Here is a 20,224-nt window from a genome sequence, read left to right on the forward strand (position 1 = left end):
ACATTTGGAATAGCTAAAGTAAAAATTTGAGGTTAAATTATTATTGTAAAGAGTAGTCATATATTTGGTATTTGTCTTGTGTTGAGCCATGTCAGGATAATAATTACTAGGAATAGCCCAAGTATAAGTTTGAAGATTTATCTTTCCTGTATTGATTAGTCAGATATTCAGCATTTGTCTTCTGTTGAACAGTGTCAGGAATACTCTGGCAGAAGTCACGAGAACATTTGGAATAGCTAAAGTAAAAATTTGATGTTTTATATTATAGTAATGTGTAGCCATATTTTTAGTATTTGTCTTGTGTAGAGCCATGTCAGGATAATAATTACTAGGAATAGCCCAAGTATAAGTTTGAAGATTCATCTTTCCTGTATTGATTAGTCAGATATTCAGCATTTGTCTTCTGTTGAACAGTGTCAGGAATACTCTGGCAGAAGTCACGAGAACATTTGGAATAGCTAAAGTAATAATGTGAGATTTTATATTATTGTAATGTCTAGCCATATATTTGTCTATGCCAGGTTAATAATCATTTGCTTTTTGTTTAACAGTGCCAGTAATACTCCCGTAGAATTGGACAGTACCGATATATGAAAGTTCTTGCAGTGGCGGAAAGTAAGAGTAACCTTGCCCGGGGTGGATGAGAATTAAAATTGGAGCAGAAGAGAAGCTGGGCCATGGCCTATAGCAGTGTACATTTTTTGGGCGTTTTCGCACTATCTCCAGTAATTCAGGAATATATACTATTTGACAACCTAAGGCAACCTCCTGTTTTGGCCAAGCTATAATTGTCTACTACCTTGCTGGTTTATTTGGTATTTCATAATCAACCAATGTTTACGAAATAGGTATTCATTGTAAATAAATAAGCATATATAGTTCAGCATTTTATTCTAGATAATCCAAAAAAGTTTGAAAACAATACAAATTTAAAATCAAGCATTTTATATTAGATAATCCAAAAAAGTTTGAATGTAATATAAATATATTAAATTCAAAGCAATGGTGTGATACAAATTTTGTTAAAGTAACCACAATAAAGATTTAAAAGAAACATAAATTTTCACAAAAAAAAAATAAAAATTAAAAAAAAAAAAAAAAATAAAACAAAACAACTTTGAGGGGTCCAGAATTTTTTTATGGTTGCCCTGGATGACCGGCATATATATTTTTTTTCTTCGGCGATGTTACGTTTCCTCGGCGATGTAGCTTTCATAAACCACATCCTGTAAAAGAGAAAATACAAATTAGTCCATGTGAATGAATATTCCATAAAAAGAAAATGGTTTTTATAAATTTTTAGAAAATTGAAAAATAACCCCATAAAAAGGAAAATTGAAAAATAACCCCATAAAAAGGACTTCAATACTTTGTTCAGTTCAATCACATTTGAATGGATTTACAAATAAAAAATATTGAATAAAAATTTGAATGAATTTATGAAAAAGCAAAACACAAATTACATCTAGACTTGGTATTTTTTTATGGACTTATAAAATGTTAATGGAAAAAATGCCATATATTGAATGGACCTTGAAAAAATATTTTTCTGGGTCGACCTGTGGCGGCCGGTGAAAAGAGTCCTTCTTATATACCTTTCCTGATAAAACCTTCCAATTATACCAGAGAAAGATAAAAGCATGGAATGCTGAGGTTACAACCCTCACGCTAGCACCTTTTGGGTGTCGTGTATAAAGCAAAGGCGCGTGAAATCCACTATTCACAGGTTGTCTTCCATTTAGTTAATTCCTTCGTCAAAGGGATGGGCCGATACAAAGGCCCTAGCCAACCACCAGCGCCACACCACCCACGCCACGACGCGAGCGCCATCTGAACATCATCCTTCTTTTTGGACTTTGTTGGTGTGGATTTTTTTGTGATGCTCTCGACTTTTTTTTTAACATTCGTGGATTTATTTCGTCATGTCCGAAGCTCCATCTTCACACATTCCAATGTTAAGTACCATAGTTTGTTTTGACAGCTTTTTATAGTACCGGGCTTTTGTTTTATATCCAGTATAGTCTTGTTTTATTATTCCCGTCTGGCCCTTCACGGCGGCCATTATTTGTTCACTGGTATGGGAATTCATCTTTGTCTGCCCGTTTAGTACTCTGTCACTTAGGTTCTTGGTTAAGTCCTTGGTCTTATGCCTTTAGAACCGTTATTATTTTTGTGTTATTATGCTCATGGTACTTTTTGCTAGCAAGTCCAGCCTACGAACGAGATAGCGGACCTGCAAACTTTTGCCGGGAAAAAGACACTTTTGCGGGGGAAAAGCCAAGGGAACTTACTGAGGAAAAAGCCAAGGGAACTGTTACTGAGGAAAAAAGCCAAGGGAACTGTTGCGGAGGAAAAAAGCCAAGGGAACTGTTGCGGAGGAAAAAAGCCAAGGGAACTATTGCGGGCAAAAAAACCTTGCTATGAGGAACAACGCCCTGGAAAAGGAACTCCAGAAGGACGCAGCCTGGTGAAAAGGCCCTCAAAGTCGTTGCGGGTTTAGAAGTTCCGCAAACTTCCTTGTAGGTGAGGATGAGCAGCAAAGGTGACAGTTCCTCCTCCTAGGAGGACGTATCTGGAGGAGAACACCCCGAAGGTTGACGACTGGACTGCAGCTGAAAAATGTTCAGCAAGTTGCTTGCAAGATCTAGAAGGTCCCTAAAGACTAAAATTAAGGATGCCAGAGGCATCAAGGATCTTCATCCAAAGATGAAAGATCAAACAAAGATGACAAACAACCTTGATAGCATGCTCCAGAAGCATAAGGGCTCTAGAGAAGGACCCCCTAAAAGCAAAGCCTGGAGGTGGAGCCAAAAACATCCTCTTGGAGAGAAGGTCTTTGAAGTCGTCGTTAGCCTAGTCCTCCAAAAAGAGCATCATGGAGATGATCCCGAATATTCCGGGGGAACATCTCTGTGCAGGAATAACTGCTGGCGGCCATAGACACTACACTTAGTCACAAAACCATGCATAGAAACAGGTGATCATACCTGTGCTCCCTCTATCCAGGTACCTGGAACCATTCCCATTTGTCCTCAGAAATTCCATGCCCCTGTTTTCAGAGGGGAGGAGGGAGGGACCTTTCATATATGTAACTACCAGGTAAGTATATTTAAAATTTAATTTTAAAATGAAAATAACGTGAGTGGTAGGTGTCGGGGGGGGGGGGGGGGGGGGGGTAGTCCAACTGTGTTCTCTAGGGCCTGTTACGGCCCTTCCCATTGATGAAGGGATTATCTAACTGGAAGACAGCCTGTGAATAGTGGTTTCACACGCCCTTGCTAAATACACGACACCTACAAGGTGTTCGCGCGAGGGTTGTAACCTCTGCATTCCATGTTTTTATCTTTCTCTAGTATATTTGGAAGATTTATATTAGAAAAGTGTAAGAAGAAGGAACCTTTTCACCGGGCGTCACAGGCCTCTTCCCAGAAATAGATTTTTCCTTCGTCAAAATCCCTTTTTTAAATATGTAACTTTACCGGTAGTTACATTTATATAGCTGATTGACACCATTGGTGGTGGGTTAGAAAACTGCAACCCCCTCGGGAATTCGTATAATTATTACTCGCAACAAATTAGCTGTACCAATAATCTGGTTCCTACCTGATAAGGAAGCTGGCTTCATAGTTATCCTGCCTCATTTGCCTGTATTCCTTGAGAGACCCAGTGATCCACCCAGGGGGCTGTAAAAGTGTCTGTGGGGCTGCCACACGGTCCTTGACCTTAACATGACTAGACCACCACCCTTGCTATCCTGCCATAGCCATGGACAATGATCTGACCACCTGACCCAAAAACACACTGAAAACATATTCCATAAAAACTAACTTAGACTTGCATCCCAGACTGTGGAAGGTTGCAACAACCTTCACAGACAACCTGTGACATCAAGTTCAAGAAAAAGGCAAAGGTATATAATAAAAGGTTATAGGTTAGAGGCAGTAGTATCCTCTCCAACTACGACGCCGGAGGCAACAACAATCCTCATATTGGGTCTGTACCTCTTTAAGGTAACAATCTGCGAAGATTGACTTGCTTCGCCAGAATGTCGCTTCCAAAATTGATTTCATAGACTTGTTGTGTCTATAAGCCATTAAAGTCGCCACAGCTCTTACTTCATATGGTTTGACTTTGAGGATTGGAAAGCTTTTCTCGTCACAGTTCTGGTGAGCTTCTCTTATTAAAAATCCTTTATAAAGAACACCAGTGCATTCTTTGACAAGGGTAACGAAGGCTTCTTTACCGAGCACCAGAGGTTTCTTCCTGTCCTCTCAGGTTTTTGGTCCTTGGCAGATAAAATTCTAGGGCTCTCACTGGACAAAGGCCTCTCTCCTTTTCCCGTCCTACTAAATGAGATAACCCTGGAATGGTGAAGGATCTGGGCCATGGTTGCGAAGGATTCCCGTTCTTGGCGAGAAAACATAGTTGTAGAGAGCAGACTGCTTTCTCTCCATTGAAGGCCACCTTTTTGCTAATGGCTTGCAACTCTCCTATTCTCTTTGCTGTCGCCAACACAACCAGGAATAGGGTCTTCTTAGTAAGATCCTTCCATGAAGCCTTGTCGAAAGGTTCAAACCTGCTCGAGGTTAAAAACATCAGGACTACATCCAAATTCCAAGAGGGGGTTGGGTTGTCCTCCCTCTTAACGGTCTCAAAGGATCTTATGAGGTCCGAGAGATCCTTGTCTCCTGACACATCAATATGTCTGTGACAGAAGACGGAGGCTAGCATGCTGCGGTATCCCTTGATAGTTGATACTGCTAGCTTCTCGTGTGTTCTTAAATGCAACAGAAAATCTGCCAGTTTGAGTTAGAGAGGTACTGCAAGAGGATATGTTGTTAATCCTGCACCATTCTCTGAACACGTTCCACTTAGATTGGTACACCTTGATTGTGGACGTCCTCCTCGCTCTCGCGATTGCTCTTGCAGCTTCCCTCGAAAAGCTCTTCGTTCTTGCCAGTTTTTCGATAGTCAAACGCAGTTAGATTGAGAGCGAGGATTGATTTCTGGCATCCTGACATCTAAGGTCATTGACGCCAATAGCCTTTATTATATATGAAAAATAAAAGAGAATTAAATTAAAACCATAAAGGTTAAGAAATCATTATAATAATCAAATAGTTTTCAGAAGACCTGCTTCTGAAATAAATCTAAAAATTCCGCTCGCATAGTAGGACACATGTCCAAGAATCTTGGCAAGGATGAACCTGCCATCCTCACCTCAAGCCTCAAACAGATATCTATTTCTTAAGTTATGAAAATTAGGGCATTCAGTCAACAAATGCCTCACTGTTAAAGGTACTAAACAGTCCTCACAATACGGTTGGTGTTGGCCCTTCAGCAGAAACTCGTGTGTCACCAATACACAGATGACAAAGTGTCTTCTCCCATTTTCGGGGTATCATGTTATACCTCCAAGGTGATATGATATTCGTTACTTCCCTCATTTTATTGCCATCTAGACTATCCCAGTGCTGTTGCCATTTATTACAAACTAATTTCTTGAGGTAAGGTAGGAAATAATTACAGGGAATGGGATACCTCTTTGGTAGCAACTCGGATGCCGCATTCTTCGCCAGTAAATCGGCCTTCTTTTTCCCAGAAACACCTACATGTGCTGGAACCCAACAAAATCGAACTGTTATACCTCTCCGTCCAATAATAAAAAGCCATTCTAAAATCTTTAAAACCAGAGGGTTACTAGAATTAAAAACTTCTACAAGCTTGAAGAACACTCCTTGCATCACTAAAAATTGTAAAATTACCCTCCTTTTCCAAAGCTATTTTCTCAATAGCGGTTAGTATGCCATACAGTTCAGCAGTAAATATTGAAGCTGTTAGAGGAAGTGCACCTCTACAATTAAAACCAATACTATGTACTCCAAATCCAATGCCAGCATCAGATTTGGAGCCATCAGTGTATATAAAAGTTGATCCCCTATGTTCTTCAACATGTTCCATAAACAGAGACCTGGATTCTAAGTCAGTCATATTCTTCTTGACTCCAATAAAATATTTACAAAAAGATATCTCTGGTAATTTCCATAGAGACATTGATGATACCTTAAATGGAAGTACCGTAATTCTAATTATATCAAGACTGTTTAAAAATTGTTTCACCCTAAACCCATACGGTAGAGGAGATTTTGGGTGCAACTCAAAGTATGTTGAGTGACTTCCATGGCTTGCAGTCTGAAAGGCTAAAAAATTAGGGAGTCTTTGCAATCTAAACCAATACCGAATAATAGCAGAAACTCGGTAAAGATCTAGAGGTAACTTTCCAGCATCAACAAGGAGACTTGGGATAGGTGAGGTTCTAAATGCTCCTGTGGACAATCTAATACCACCATGATGCATTGAATCTAATATCTTTAACCAGCTTGGGGTGGCTGAGGAGTATATTTCACATCCATAACTGATTTTGGAAAAAATCAAGGCCTTCTATGATTTCAAAATAGTATTGCAGTCTGCCCCCACGATGTATGGGACAGTACTTTTAAAATATTCAGAGCCTTGAGACATTTAGCTTTTAACGTTTTCAAGTGAGAAACCCATGTAAGCCTGCAATTAAATATCAAACCTAAAAATTTAGCTTCACTTGCACATGGTATCCGTTGACCTTTAATGTATATATCCGGGTTTGGATGTACTCCCCGGATACGACAAAAATGGACAATAGTAGTTTTACTTGTCGAGAACTTAAATCCATTCATATCGGCCCACTGGATAATTTTGTCAATTGAGAGTTGTATTTTTCTCTCAACCATTGCCATTCTAGCTCCAGCAAATGATATTGAGAGATCATCCACAAATAATGTTGAGAGAACATCCCGAGGAACGACTGAGGATATCCCATTAATTGCTAGTGCAAAAAGGGTTACACTCAGCACACTCCCCTAAGTAACTCCTTCCTGACACTTACTCTTTGGTAGAGGTTCCCCCACTCTCACTTGAAAAACTCTATTTGAAAGAAATGCCTGAATAAATAGGGGCAGCTCTCCTCTCAATCCCAATTCATGAATTGTTTCAAGTACAGTATACCATATCTCCAAGTGGTATCATATGCTTTTTCAAGGTAAAAAAAAGACTGTCACATGGTGCTGTTTGGAAGCAAATGCTTCACAAATAGAGGACTCAAGTCTTATCAACACATCAGTCGTTGAGTGCATTTTTCTGAATCCACATTGAACTGGTGATAAAATACCCTTCTTTTCAAGGTACCACATCAGTCTTGCATTGACCATCTTCTCCATAATTTTACATAAACAAGATGTCAATGCAATAGATTGGTAGTTTCCTGCTAAAAACTTGTCCTTACCAGGTTTTAAAAAGGGTAAAATAATGGCTAATTCCCATACACTTGGGTAACTATGATCATGTCATATTCTATTAATAATGCTTAAAATAAATAATTTTGTATTAAAATGTACATGTTTAACCATTGCATATGGAATTCCATCGGGTCCAGGGGCTGTATCGTTACATGTAGCGATTGTGGAATCAAGTTCTCTTTCAGTAAAAGGAGAATTATACGCTTCTTCCTTTCCTGTTGCAAAATTAAAAATTTTCTTTTCTTCAATGCTCCTGTACTGGTGACCAGGAGCTGCTACACTCTTGCGTGATACGAGGGGCAAGTAAAAAATAAGGTTCCCAAAATTTTTGCAGGTATAAGACATTTTTTATTGACATAAATAAGTATACAATGTGAAAGCTTATACTTTAAACTATTTTTCTACATAGTCGCCAGATTTTTCTACGCATTTTTCCTGACGAGTTATCCACTTCTGAAAACCCTCTTCGAAGAACTCCGCCGCTAGGCCGTCGATGAACTTGCTGACCGCTTCCTTCACCTCTTCATCTGCATTGAAGCGTTGTCCACCCAAGTGTTGCTTCAATTTCGGAAACAAGTGGAATTGAAGTGGATAACTCGTCAGGAAAAATGCGTAGAAAAATCTGGCGACTATGTAGAAAAATAGTTTAAAGTATAAGCTTTCACATTGTATACTTATTTATGTCAATAAAAAATGTCTCATACCTGCAAAAATTTTGGGAACCTTATTTTTTACTTGCCCCTCGTACATTTGAAAAGTGGTCAGCCAGGGCATTGCTAACTTCATTTGCTTCAGTCACATACTGACCATTCTCTTTAAACACTGGTGGTGGATTTGGGGTAAATTTGCTGACAATCTTTTTTTTATTTTCCTCCATACAGAAGATGTTGGTGTTCTACAATTAAGGAAGGAAACAAAAGCCACCCAAGATTGGCGTCTAGCTTCTTTCATGGCACGACGAAACTGTGCTCTACACTTTTTGTAGGATATCAAATTTTCATCCGTACGGCGTCTATGCAATCTAGTCAAGAGATTTTCAGGTGGCTCTGTGCAAGGCTGTTAATTCTGAAGACCACCACGGAACTGGTCGTCTTTTGAATAGTCCTGTGGTTTCGGGAATCGAATTGATTCCTGCTGTATGAAGAGTTCCATTCAGTAGGGCTATGGCATCATCAACACATTCAAACTGCTCTGCACTACCCTCGATTTCACTTAGCTCACGAAATTTAACCCACTCTGCCTTGTCTAGATCCCATCGTGGCGATCTTTGTAAAGGCGGACCCTTGTTGGTGTTTATAAGGATTGGTGCATGATCACTAGTACAGTATGCCAATCATCTAATGTCCTCCAATCAAAATCAAGAAGGCAGTTAGAGCTTGCAATTGAAAGGTCAATGCATGACATGGTACCTGTCTGAACATGGAAGTGTGTGGGCTCTCCTGTATTAAGGAGTCCTACATCCTCGTTTTCCACTATTGATGATATAATATTGACCCTGGTGTCTGCTAAAACATCACCCCACAAAAGATGTCTACCATTCCAATCTCTAAGTAAAAGAAAAGGTTGAGGGAGCTGTTGAATCACCTCTGCTAAATCATATCATACGTTATCGCTTGGAGACAAGTACAGCGAACAGATTGTATATCTTCTCCCTATATCAATCCATACAGCCACTGCCTGCAGAGGTGTACAGACAGATAAAGGAAGTTGGGGAACATCTCAACGAACGTATGTGAGACTTCCGCTATGGCTCCCTACTCCGTTATCATAAGGTGTCCAATAACTACTATATTCGCGAGGACAAGGGGTATTAGCATCAAGCTTGCTCTCCTTTTGACATACAATTATGGGGTAATGCTTGTGAATTAAGAGCTTCAGTTCATCATATTTGGCCCTCAAACCCTGACAATTCCATTGCAAAATGGATGAAATAACTATGTATTACTTTCTGGAAGACATCTTTGATGAGGTCTTCCCAGTGACAGTTTTTTATTTGACAATATTTTCTGTAGGCTTTTTAAGTTTGGGTCTTGATAAATTAGGTTTTATATTAGCCTTTTCCGTGTTGTTACCTAATTCTTGTGGGGGATGGTGGACCTCAACTTGAATTGATTGACTGATTGAAGTAGTCTTCCTGTTGATCTGAAATATCAACAAGCAAAACATCATATCTGTTCCCGGTACGATAACATTAACCTCAATGAATGATTGTGTTATCTCCCGTGAAGCCGGCCGTAACGGTGTAATTATGATCAAACATGACAAAGGTTCGTGTGTAAAAGGCTTCAGCCGGAGTCCGAGTGCCGGATTTCACCGTTGCACTCCAAAAATCTGCTCCTGAACGTTAACTAGTTCTCACCCAATGAGTATCCATATAGCGGAGCATAACTCAAGGCAGAGCTAAGCATAACTCAAGGCGGAGCTAAGGGTGTCGGTATAAAACGACCCCAATTAATGACTCATACACTAACGTACCTATTAATAGTGTTAGCTATATTAACAGTAACCACATCAATAAAAACGTTTATAATATTAAACGTACTATCATCAACTCTGATACTAAGAGGAGGCCTGAATAACTCGTGATCGTATAAAAACGGAGAACGGGAAATTCACCTCTCTTACTCGAGCTAACAAAGAAAACGAGAGAAGGGATAACTCATATCTGTAGAACAGGGAACGAGCAGTCTCTGTTTTCGCTCTCAAGGTTACATAATAAAAAAAAACTAACATCACACAATAAAACAAGAACATTAATAAAATTGATTGCTTTTCTTAGTAATAACCAAGAACGAAGAATAACGACAACGTAACAAATAAACATGGATATAGTCTAAAACGAAGCCTCTGAGGCGAGTACAAACTAACAGACTAAATCGCTAAACTTTAATTCGCTATTCTTTAAATCGCTATTCTTCGTAGGTCCAAATTGGACTTGCAAGCAAATAAATACCATAGTAAAAATTAATGATAACACTAAAAGGCCATAAAACGTAAGTGATATAACCTAGATGACAGAGTACCAGATAGGCAAAATTAACTAGAATATTTACCGAAGCGAACATAACACAAAATGGCTGCCGATACCTCGGCCGGACAATCGCTTCCAAAACTAAAAACCACCATATTGGAAACAGAACAAATGCCCGGTACTGTCAAAAGCTGCCAAAACAAACTATGGTACTTAACATTGGTAAGGGTGAAGTATCAACGTCAGTCATGTTGAATTAACGACAATCACTTCGAAAAACACTGGGCAAAAAACTTATCAACTTTGCGGTCAAGTCCAAAACTGAAGGATGACCTAGTGAGCGCGAGTGGTAGGTGTCGGTAGGGTATCCCAACTGTATTCTCTAGGGCCTGTCACGGCCCTCCCCCTTTGATGAAGGGATTATCTAAATGGAAGACAGCCTGTGAATAGTGTTTTACAAACGCCCTTTTTAGATATACGACACCAACAAGGTGCTCGCGCGAGGGTTGTAACCTCTGCATTCCATGCTTTTAATTTTCTCTGGTATATTTGGAAGATTTATATCAGAAAAAGTACAAAGAAGGACTTTTTCGCCGGGCGTCACAGGTCTCTCCCCAGAAATAGATTTTTCCTTCGTCAAAATCCCTTATCTGTTTGATGTCATAACTTTAGTGCTTTTAATAGATAGGGGTGAGAGAGATTGAGATCTCTCTCTTTTCTATTGACAGGTGGTGATTTATTAGGTTTTGATGTTTTCCCAACTACAGGTACACCTCATAACTCTGTTTTATGTGGAACCTCCATCATATCAGGCAAAGATATAGCCTGAGAGAGGTTAGTATTATCCTTTGTAGTGGGGGACAAATGTTTACTAGAGGTGAGCAAAGTCTTACGTGATATTCTTGCCTTATCCTCTAGAATTCTATCAGAAGATGGCAAATTTCTTTTCGGGGGAATAGCGGCAGTATTAGGTGGGTTGGATGTCTCCTGCCTCATTTTTTCTCCTGATTTCAATACTTTTGCATAACTTGCTGATTTGATTTACTCAATAGTCTCTAGGCATGCTCCACGCTTATGTGTTTGATACTGGATTTATTGAGAGCAGCCTCTTCCAACTTATATTGCTGGCAGTTCCTATCAGTAGATTTGTGATTCAAATTGCAGTTTATACAATTGGCCTCTAGTGTACATTCTCCATGGTAAACATTGGAACAAGTACTACACATTTTATCATTCTTGCATACTTTAGATGGATGCCCATATCTAAAGCAATTAAAACATTGCAGCGACTTCTGCTTAAAAGTTTGAACTTTAATTCGTTCATTCTCTATGTAAATGTGGAAAGGCACATCAGCATCCTGGAAAGTCAGGATAATCATTGACGTTCCAGGGACTTTATGCACTTTCCACACAGTTAAAGGGCACATGGCCAATATCTCCTCTTCTGTGAATTCATGTCTCTATTAAAAACTACTCCCCTTCCATAACTGAAGTTTAGATGGGGTTTCACATCCAGCTTTATGTCATCGTTCTCTGTATTTATATTGGAAAGTATAACAGATTGAGTTTCTGATTAGGCACTTATTAGGAAACTCTCTTTTTTCCAAACCGAGATATATCTCCTGGTGCGATGGTACTTCCTTTCTTTTAAAGAAATTTACATGTCTTGAAATAATTTCCAGTACTCCCTTTTGATTGAGCAACAAGCCACTTTGGTGGTTTTGGCTTTCTCTGGGAGGGTACAACTACCTCTATACCTTTATCAATCCAATCTGCAGGTTTATATACATCTATATTCTTAGGTACCCGATTGCAAAGAGCACCCTTGAAATTCAAATTACTGATTTTAATATTTATGATATCATTGATTGCGTTGAATGCTTCATCATGGTTATTAAATGACATCCATGAATCCCATTTATCACCTTCAAGCCTCATTCTAATTTCCCTGATGTGACCATAACATTGAAATAATTTATACAGCACATCATAATTGGTTTCAATGGGAATCTGAGTGACATGAAGGATTTGCAAATTCTCCATATCACCCAAATTACTTTGTTTTAGAACATTAGTAGAATGGTCCTTTAGAGTTGGGGTTAGCTTTTGAAGTAGAAGCAAGCCGGGTTATCCACCTCTTATCGGAGGATGTCAGTCCTCCTATCCCATGTGGCCAAACACGAGAAGAGGCTTCAGCAGGGGACCAGTCCTCTATTAGAGAGGGGGTGCCTCTCTCAAGGTGGGCATACACTGGTCAATGGGGGTCATTAGCCCCTCCCACCGACGACTCCAATGCCTGGCGTCACCCATTACCCACAAATATGGGCGACTTAAAACCGGATCATTGGAGCCCGACTCTTAACAGACTTAGTCTGCACCCAATGGGGTCTGCCAGATGGTGATGGCGTCTATATTTGTACAGGTTGAGATGGTATGACATCCATCCCACCCTGCGCCAAATCCAAAGCAGCAGTCAAAACCTAAGTCATACAAGCCAAAGTCGTCAACAAGTTCATGCCCAAGAGGAAGAGATGGGAGAAAAAAAAAAGAAGTAATCAAAAGAACGGAGAGAAAGTGCTGACTAATTTAGTTAGATCAACAGTTAGGCACCGAGGTCCAGTGGGGAAGTAGGTCCCACTGTACATTACAGCCCAACTGCTAATCCCTAAGCCCCCCCATCCTCATCAAGGCTTCAGCATCTGGGGGTTGAGAGCAAGGAGATTATGATGGTATCTCTCTATGTGTGGTTGTCTGAGTAGATCGTCCCGACACGGTAACGATTTGGGGGTGTCTACTAGCCACTCCACCACTTCTGTGATCCAAGGTCTCATGGGCCAAAACGAAGCTATCAGGGTCATGCGGGCGTTGTTCGACTCTCTGAACTTCTTCAAGACTCTGTCTAGGATCTTGAATGGGGGGAAGGCGTACGTGTCTAGTCCTTCCAACTCCATGAGGAAGGCGTCCACTGCCACTGCTTCCTGGTCTGGGACTGGAGAGCAATAAACCGGTAACCTCTTTGTTCTTTGCGTCACGAAGAGGTCTATTGACGGTTCTCCCCACAGATTCCAAAGCCTGCTGCACACCTCGTGATGTATGGTCCACTCTGTCGTGAGAACCTGTTTTCCTCTGCTGAGAAGATCCGCTCTGACATTCTTCTCCCCCTCTATGAAGTGGGTTATCAGAGTTATATTTCTCACTTTTGCACACAGTAGGAGATCTTTTGCTGCCTCATAAAGGGAATCCGAACGAGTGCCTCCCTGTTTCCTGATGTAGGCTAACGTTGTAGTGTTGTCTGCGTTGACCTGAACTAACTTGTTCTGGACTTCCTCCTGGAAGTGCATTAGTGCTAGATGAATGGTCACTAGTTCCTTGACGTTTATATGCCATTCCTTCTGATAATCTTCCCACAGACCCGAGATCTCGCACTTCCCCAGTGTTGCACCCCACCCCACCCCACCCCACGTCCGATGCGTTGAATACAACACTAGGTCGGGGTTCTTCTGTTGAAGTTCGAGGCCTTCTAGGAGTTTGTTGGGAGTCATCCCACCAACTCAACTGATTCCTGATTCCCAGAGGAATCAGAATCGACGTCTCAAGGCCTTGGTCTCTTGTCCAATATCTTGACAGATGGAATTGCAGTGGACGTAGATGAAGTCTTCCCAAGGATACGAATTGCTCGATCGAGGAGAGGGTCCCCAGCACACTCATCCATTCCCTCACCGAGCAGGTCCTTCTACCTAGGAAGCGCTTCACCTTTCTCAAGCATTCCAGAATGCGTTTCAGGGCTGGAAAAGCCCGAAAAACCACTGACTGAGTCCTCATCCCCAGGTAGATGATGTCTTGTGAAGGCATCAGTTGTGATTTGGCCAGATTTACAACCGGACTTAGCTGTTGTCATGCACATTGTTACTCGTACATCCTCCAGACATTTTTCTTGCGACCTGTCTCTGATTAGCCAGTCGTCCAGGTACATTGATATTCGTACCCCTTTCAGATGTAACCAGCGAGCCACGTTCGACACCACTCGAGTGAAAACGTAAGGAGCCGTGCTTAATCCAAAACAAAGTGCTTTGAACTGATAAGTAGTTGTGTGGTGTACGAATCTCAGAAATTTTCTGTAGTTCGGGTGAATTGGGATGTGAAATTACGCATCCTGCAGATCTATCGACACCATCCAGTCTCCTTGTCTGGTGCCTGCTAGGACTGACGTAGATGTCTCCATAGCAAACTTGACTTTGCTTACATACTTGTTCAGAGGACGTACGTCCAGAACGGGTCTCCAACCCCCCGAGTTCTTAGGAACCAGAAAAAGTCTGTTGTAGAATCCCTCTGACGAGGGGTCCCCTACTACTTCTATCGCTGCTTTTAATAGCATCTGGTTTACCTGCTCTTGAAGAGATGCTGCCTTGCTCCCCGAGTATGTAGCTGTCGGCTCTAACGGCTCTGGTGAAAGAGGTGGTCTTCTTAGGAAGGGGATTTTGTAACCCTCCTTCAATACATTGACTGTCCAGTCATCCGCTCCCTTTTGGCTCCACTCTTGCCAGTAGTGGGATAACATGGCTCCCACTTATGTCTAGAGGTTGTAGAGCTCACTTTCTGGTTTTTGGTTGCTGCTTTGTGTATTTACGAGGTTGTCCTCCAGCAGTCATTCTCTGACTTCCTCTCGAAAGGGCCCTCCCACAAAAGGGCTGGCGCGTGGGAGGAGCTTCCTTCTCCTGCCTGGCTAAAAAGTTTGCCGGAAGAACTTTCTTCGCAATCCTGGTAATTAGATCATGCGTTGCTTGTTGCGCAAAAGCTGTCGACAAGTCCTTCACTACATCTGAAGGGAAGAGGTGATTGTTTAAAGGAGCACACAAGAGCTCTGCTCTTTGAGCGAGAGTCAATCCTCTCTTCTTAATAACACCTGCCGTGAAAAGGGCTCTATCGAGACAGGCAATAAGGTGCATCTGCGTCTCGTTCTTTTCGTCTGTGACATCTGCGAGGGCTCCGAGAGTCCAGTCCATCAAGCTGAAGACCTTGATTGTTCTAAATATGCCCTTCAGCAAGTGATCCATCTCTGATGTGAACCAAATAACCTTAGCCTTAGTCATGGCTGATCTACAGGAGGCATCAACGAGTCTGGAGAAGTCCCCTTGGGAGGAGGCAGGAACTCCAAAACCGAGAGCCTCCCCAGTCTCGTACCACACACTGGATCTAGAAGCCAACCTCGTAGGGGGGAAGGAAAAGGAAGTCCTTCCTTGTTCCTTTTTCTTGAGAATCCAATCGTTTAATGTAGAAAAAGCCCTCTTGACCGATTTAGCTACCACTTGTCTTCTTGGAGGAGGAAGATTTCTGGGGTCTACCCTTCAAAAACTGCGAGGGGGGGGCTCCGAGGTGCAGCCTGCTCATCCGGATATAAGTCCGCCAAAACTGCAAGTAATCTTTTAAGATCTGCCGCATGAGAGTTTCTTGCGTCTCCTCCTCTGAGATCGCCTCTAAAGGATTAGCGATCTCCGATGTAGAATGAGTGGGAGAATCACATGCCTTGTCTGCGTCCCGCATGCCGCGGGGTTGGCGTCACAATCTTTGTCGCCTCCCGTAACGCGTCCAGATCGCTGCAAGGGAGCGTCCATGAGCGCTGCAAGGGAGCGTCCATGAGCGCTGCAAGGGAGCGTCCATGAGCGCTGCAACTTTCCGCGAGTCCGCATCTTGCTGGCTGTACGCATCTCGCTCTGACCTGATTCTCTTCCTAGGTCTGTTGACATCCTTAGGTTCCTTCTTGCGAGCTTCCTCTGAAAGTCCTTGCAACTTGTAAACGTCAAACAAGGACGTAATGGACTGTTGAAGCTCTGACAGGCATGCTGCTTGCGGTGCGTCCTGCATGCGTCCAGCCTGCTGCGAGGGAGCGTCACAATCCATGTCGCTTCCTGTACTGCGTCCAGATCGCTGCAAGGGAGTGCCCACAGTTTTGGAAACCCTAGCTGGGGTCTTCTGGCGAAGAAGAGGTGAAGTCCCTTGCGACATCTCTCAATCCGGGGATGGGGGAGAAGCGTGAACCGATATAAAGTGCACGTCTTCTTCCTCCGACGAACTATGCGTCCTACACCTCTGTTTAGGCGCGGACACGTCGTCGTCTTCCGATAGGAAGATTTCCAGAGAGCTCCAATTGCTACACGAGGGTTGCTGGAACTTATAGGGGGACCTATGTCTCTTGAGAGGTCTATATTGAAGAGGCTGTCGCCAACCGCGTCTAGGTCTTGCGTCTTCCGAAGAAGGCGAACACTTCCTCATTTTGCCTTTCCTGTGGCGAGGGGGAGCGTCCTGGAATGCGTCAACAGGATCGCTCGAGGGGACGTCCATTCACTGTTCAACGTCTCTCACCTCCATTAGCCTGTCGACTTTCCTTCGTCCAGGGCTAGGAGCATGAGACACGAACGGACACACCCTCCACTGCACTATCACCATCCCCGAACTTGCGTTGCAAACCACGCACTGCCCCCCATATCACTTCCTTATCCGAAGTAAGGGATTACACTTTCACTCCCAAGGCAGAGATAGCAGCCATAATATCCTTCAAAGAAGGCTCACTTACCTCCGACTCCGTAGGTGGGTCTGGTACTACAACCTTAGAGTTAGGATCATGAATATTAGTCTTAAGCAAGTTAGAAAGGACTTGACTATCCGAAGACCTATAAGACAGAATACTCAACGATCTAGCTCTCCTAAGTCTGTCCTTTTCCAAACGCCTAACATAGCGATCATAATCTCTCCACTCTCTCTCAGATAAACTTTCACATTCATTACATCTGTTATTAAATGAACACTCATGCCCTCTGCAATTCTTACATATTGAGTGGGGATCAAGAGCAGCTTTTGGAAGCCGAGTCTTACACCCCTTAACACACCTTCTAATAACAGAGTCAGCCCTTTTGAAAAAACTTGAAAAGCAGTTAAACTAACTGTCTAAGTAAAAAAAAAAAACCAGCAAAATCTTTCTTATCCGAGTGAAAAGTAAATAGGGAAAATCCAAAATCAGCGAAAGCCATCACCAAAAAACCAAACAATGGGTACTTCACCAATTTCTGACGTGTTGCTGGAACAACGGCAGGGAATTTCTGAGGACAAATGGGAATGGTTCCAGGTACCTGGATAGAGGGAGCACAGGTGTAATCACCTGGCCACCTCTCGGCGATTGCCACGAATTTTGAATTTCTGCCATGCGCGACAAATCAGCGGGATTAAGCTATATATATGTAACTGCCAGGGAAGTTACATATTTAAAACTAGAAACTCCAAAAGAAACTCTCCAGGTCCGCGGCCTGTGCTTTGGTATCGTATTTTCAATTTGCCACATCACAACATCAAACCTGAAAAAATAAAAATAAACTCCCCTTGGGAGGAAATTTCTCGCATTCCAAGAGAAACAAGAAAAACTCCCAAATACAAGGTTCATAAAAGGTTAATGGATTTCCTCTTTCCTAACTGGCCTTTACAGGAAACAATGGAAAAGAAGAAAGGGGAAGAGGTTGCAAGCAGTCTCATGAACCCCTGAGAAGAAGGGATCTCCCCAGAACTGCTTCCCTTTGAAGGATGACCTTCTAGCCCTGGTAATTACCAGGCAGGGATATAATCAAAGGACCATCAACACACAAATGTATCAAAAATTCCTAAACTCCAGTCAAATATGCATGATGAGTAGTCATAAACAAATACATGCAGGGCTGGAAATAATTAAATTTTAAAGCAAATTTCATAGATAATTTCCAAATCAAAACTTGCCAAAGTTCCCTGCAGAGAGAACAAGTGTATTCTTTGACGGCTGAATTCCAATTGGGATTACAGTGAGCTGCAGGGGAGGCTCACCTCCCAACCACTGCCACTGTAGATTGTTAACATTGTTTACACTGCATTAAGTTTTAATTGCCGTATTCAAGATTTGTCTGTTGTCTTTCTCCTATAGTAAAGAATGATGGCTTGTATTTGTGTAGGAACAAATGATCAGCTTTATTTTCACAAAAGGAGAAAAACGTGGAAAGAAAAAAAAATTGAATTTCCAACTTACATTTTATATCATGAAGACATTAAACTGGGTCACCATTTTACGGGCTAAATTCCATAAGTATGATTGCATCTTATGTCCAGTTTTTCTCCAACACTTTATTACTTCTACAACATCTGAAAATATAGAATACACTTAGTATTTGCTCAAATTAAGAACTTTGCAATTTGTAATTATCTAATATCAAATGTTTTAAACTATATACCATCCGCTATAGTTAATTTTAAACTTCACATATTCTATAATATTTTCCCCAACATTTAAATCTCTCTACATCACCACCACTGACAATGTCTACTTTTAGCTTTTTTAGCTTCTCACTGAGAGCATTTAAAAAACAAGGTATTATTGTGATTAGAGTGGGAAACCACCCTGCATCCCAAATATCTCATGACGTAACCTAAACATCTACAAATAAAATCCATTCCTGAGAAACCCACAACATTTATTCATCCTGAATGAAGCTCACCACTAAAGTATACTAGCATCAAATACGGCTATCTCAACTTTCAATAGTAAAATAGGAACGTGAAGAAATTGCTCTCAGAAAAGAAAAAAAAATATGACAAATTCGTAGATAATTTGTATTTTTCCTAACTATTCAAACCTTAGCTATTTACATGGGGTAATTACTTCGGCGTAGCTGAATGACGAGCCATAAAGTTTTAACGACGGTTTCCTACCCCACCGCTAGTTAGCGGGGGGGGGGGGGGGGTAGGGAGGGGTAGCTAGCTACCCCTCCCCCCTCACACGCACCGGTGAATAGCTCACTTTACTTAGAGGTAGGACTTATCTTGGGGGACAGGGCTGGCAGGCACATAACTGTAAATAGCTAAGGTTTGTATAGTTAGGAAAAATACAAATTATCTACGAATTTGTCATTTGTTCCGTAACTGAAATACAAACCACGCTATTTACATGGGGTGACTTAACCCTTAGGAAGGGAGGTAAGTCCCCTGCCATACTGGCTTTGGCTTGCCCTGGGACCCCGAACCCGAGTCTATTAAAAGAACTCAGGGGTCGAGGGGCCCCTGCACCTCGCAGGCAGTTGTGAGACTGCTGCGGCCTACATAAGCTGTGTGTGATGGTGAGCAGTGACTCGTCCTAGGAAGTTGACCTGGAGTTCTTCAGATGGAAATCTAGGCTAGGATTCTCCCAATACCACCTCGTCAGGGTATGGGGACATGACAGTATTACAACTTAATACTAGGAACACAAGGGAGCATGGTTTACCTGCAGAGGTTCAAGGTCAGCTGTGCAAAGGACCCAGGATGCTGTTTCTCTCCAAGGGAGGAGAGGATGAAGAAAGAAAAGGACCAGACAGATCTTTTCATTCACACACACTAGAACTGGGTAACAATGCCCTCAACCTTCTGCTACCTGTCCAATAAGGAGCCTGAGATTAGACCAGCTGTTGTGCAGCCACCACAGGGCCGATAGAGAATGTATCGAGCCTCCTGTGTGTCACGTCTTGCAGGAAGTGGGCCATGAAGGTGGTCTGACGCCTCCACACCCCAGCTTGCAGGACCTGCGTCACAGAAAAGTTCTGCTTGAAGGCCAGGGACGTAGCCACGTCCCCGACGTCATGTGCCCTAGGGCGACGTGACGGAGGAGGGTCAGGATTTAAGGCCAGATGGATTACCTTGCGAATCCAGGCTGAGATGGTATTCCTGGTGACCCTCCTCTTCGTTTCCCCGGTGCTCACGAACAATGCTCGCACCTGGGGGCGGACTGCAGCTGTTCTTTTAAGATACAACCTCAGACTCCTGACTGGGCACATTAGGAGATGGTCTGGTTCATCTGTTACAGAACAGAGACTCGAAACCTGGAAAGAGTCGAACATTGGGTCCGGCACTCCAGGGTTCTGAGTCTTAGCCACAAACT

General features: G+C 42.2%; 2 long non-coding RNA genes across 8 annotated transcripts in view; one reads left to right on the top strand and one right to left on the bottom strand.

The window, feature by feature from the left end:
* Positions 1 to 870, top strand: part of LOC137630433 (uncharacterized) — a 109,082-nt gene extending 108,212 nt beyond the window's left edge. For 2 of the 3 annotated variants that reach the window (XR_011041709.1, XR_011041708.1), the window contains exon 6: positions 552 to 870. This is a non-coding gene — a long non-coding RNA (uncharacterized lncRNA). The remainder of the gene's footprint in view (positions 1 to 551) is intronic. The other variant, XR_011041710.1, reaches the window with a different exon arrangement.
* A 4-nt stretch (positions 871 to 874) lies between these two features.
* The window catches only part of LOC137630434 (uncharacterized), a 219,629-nt gene continuing 200,279 nt past the window's right edge, over positions 875 to 20,224 (bottom strand). For all 5 annotated transcript variants that reach the window (XR_011041714.1, XR_011041712.1, XR_011041715.1 and 2 more), the window contains 2 exons: positions 18,344 to 18,456; positions 875 to 1,226 (listed from right to left, as the gene is read on the bottom strand). This is a non-coding gene — a long non-coding RNA (uncharacterized lncRNA). The remainder of the gene's footprint in view (positions 1,227 to 18,343; positions 18,457 to 20,224) is intronic.

This window comes from Palaemon carinicauda, chromosome 38, assembly GCF_036898095.1.
Source record: "Palaemon carinicauda isolate YSFRI2023 chromosome 38, ASM3689809v2, whole genome shotgun sequence".
NCBI classification, from domain to species: Eukaryota; Metazoa; Arthropoda; class Malacostraca; order Decapoda; family Palaemonidae; genus Palaemon; species Palaemon carinicauda.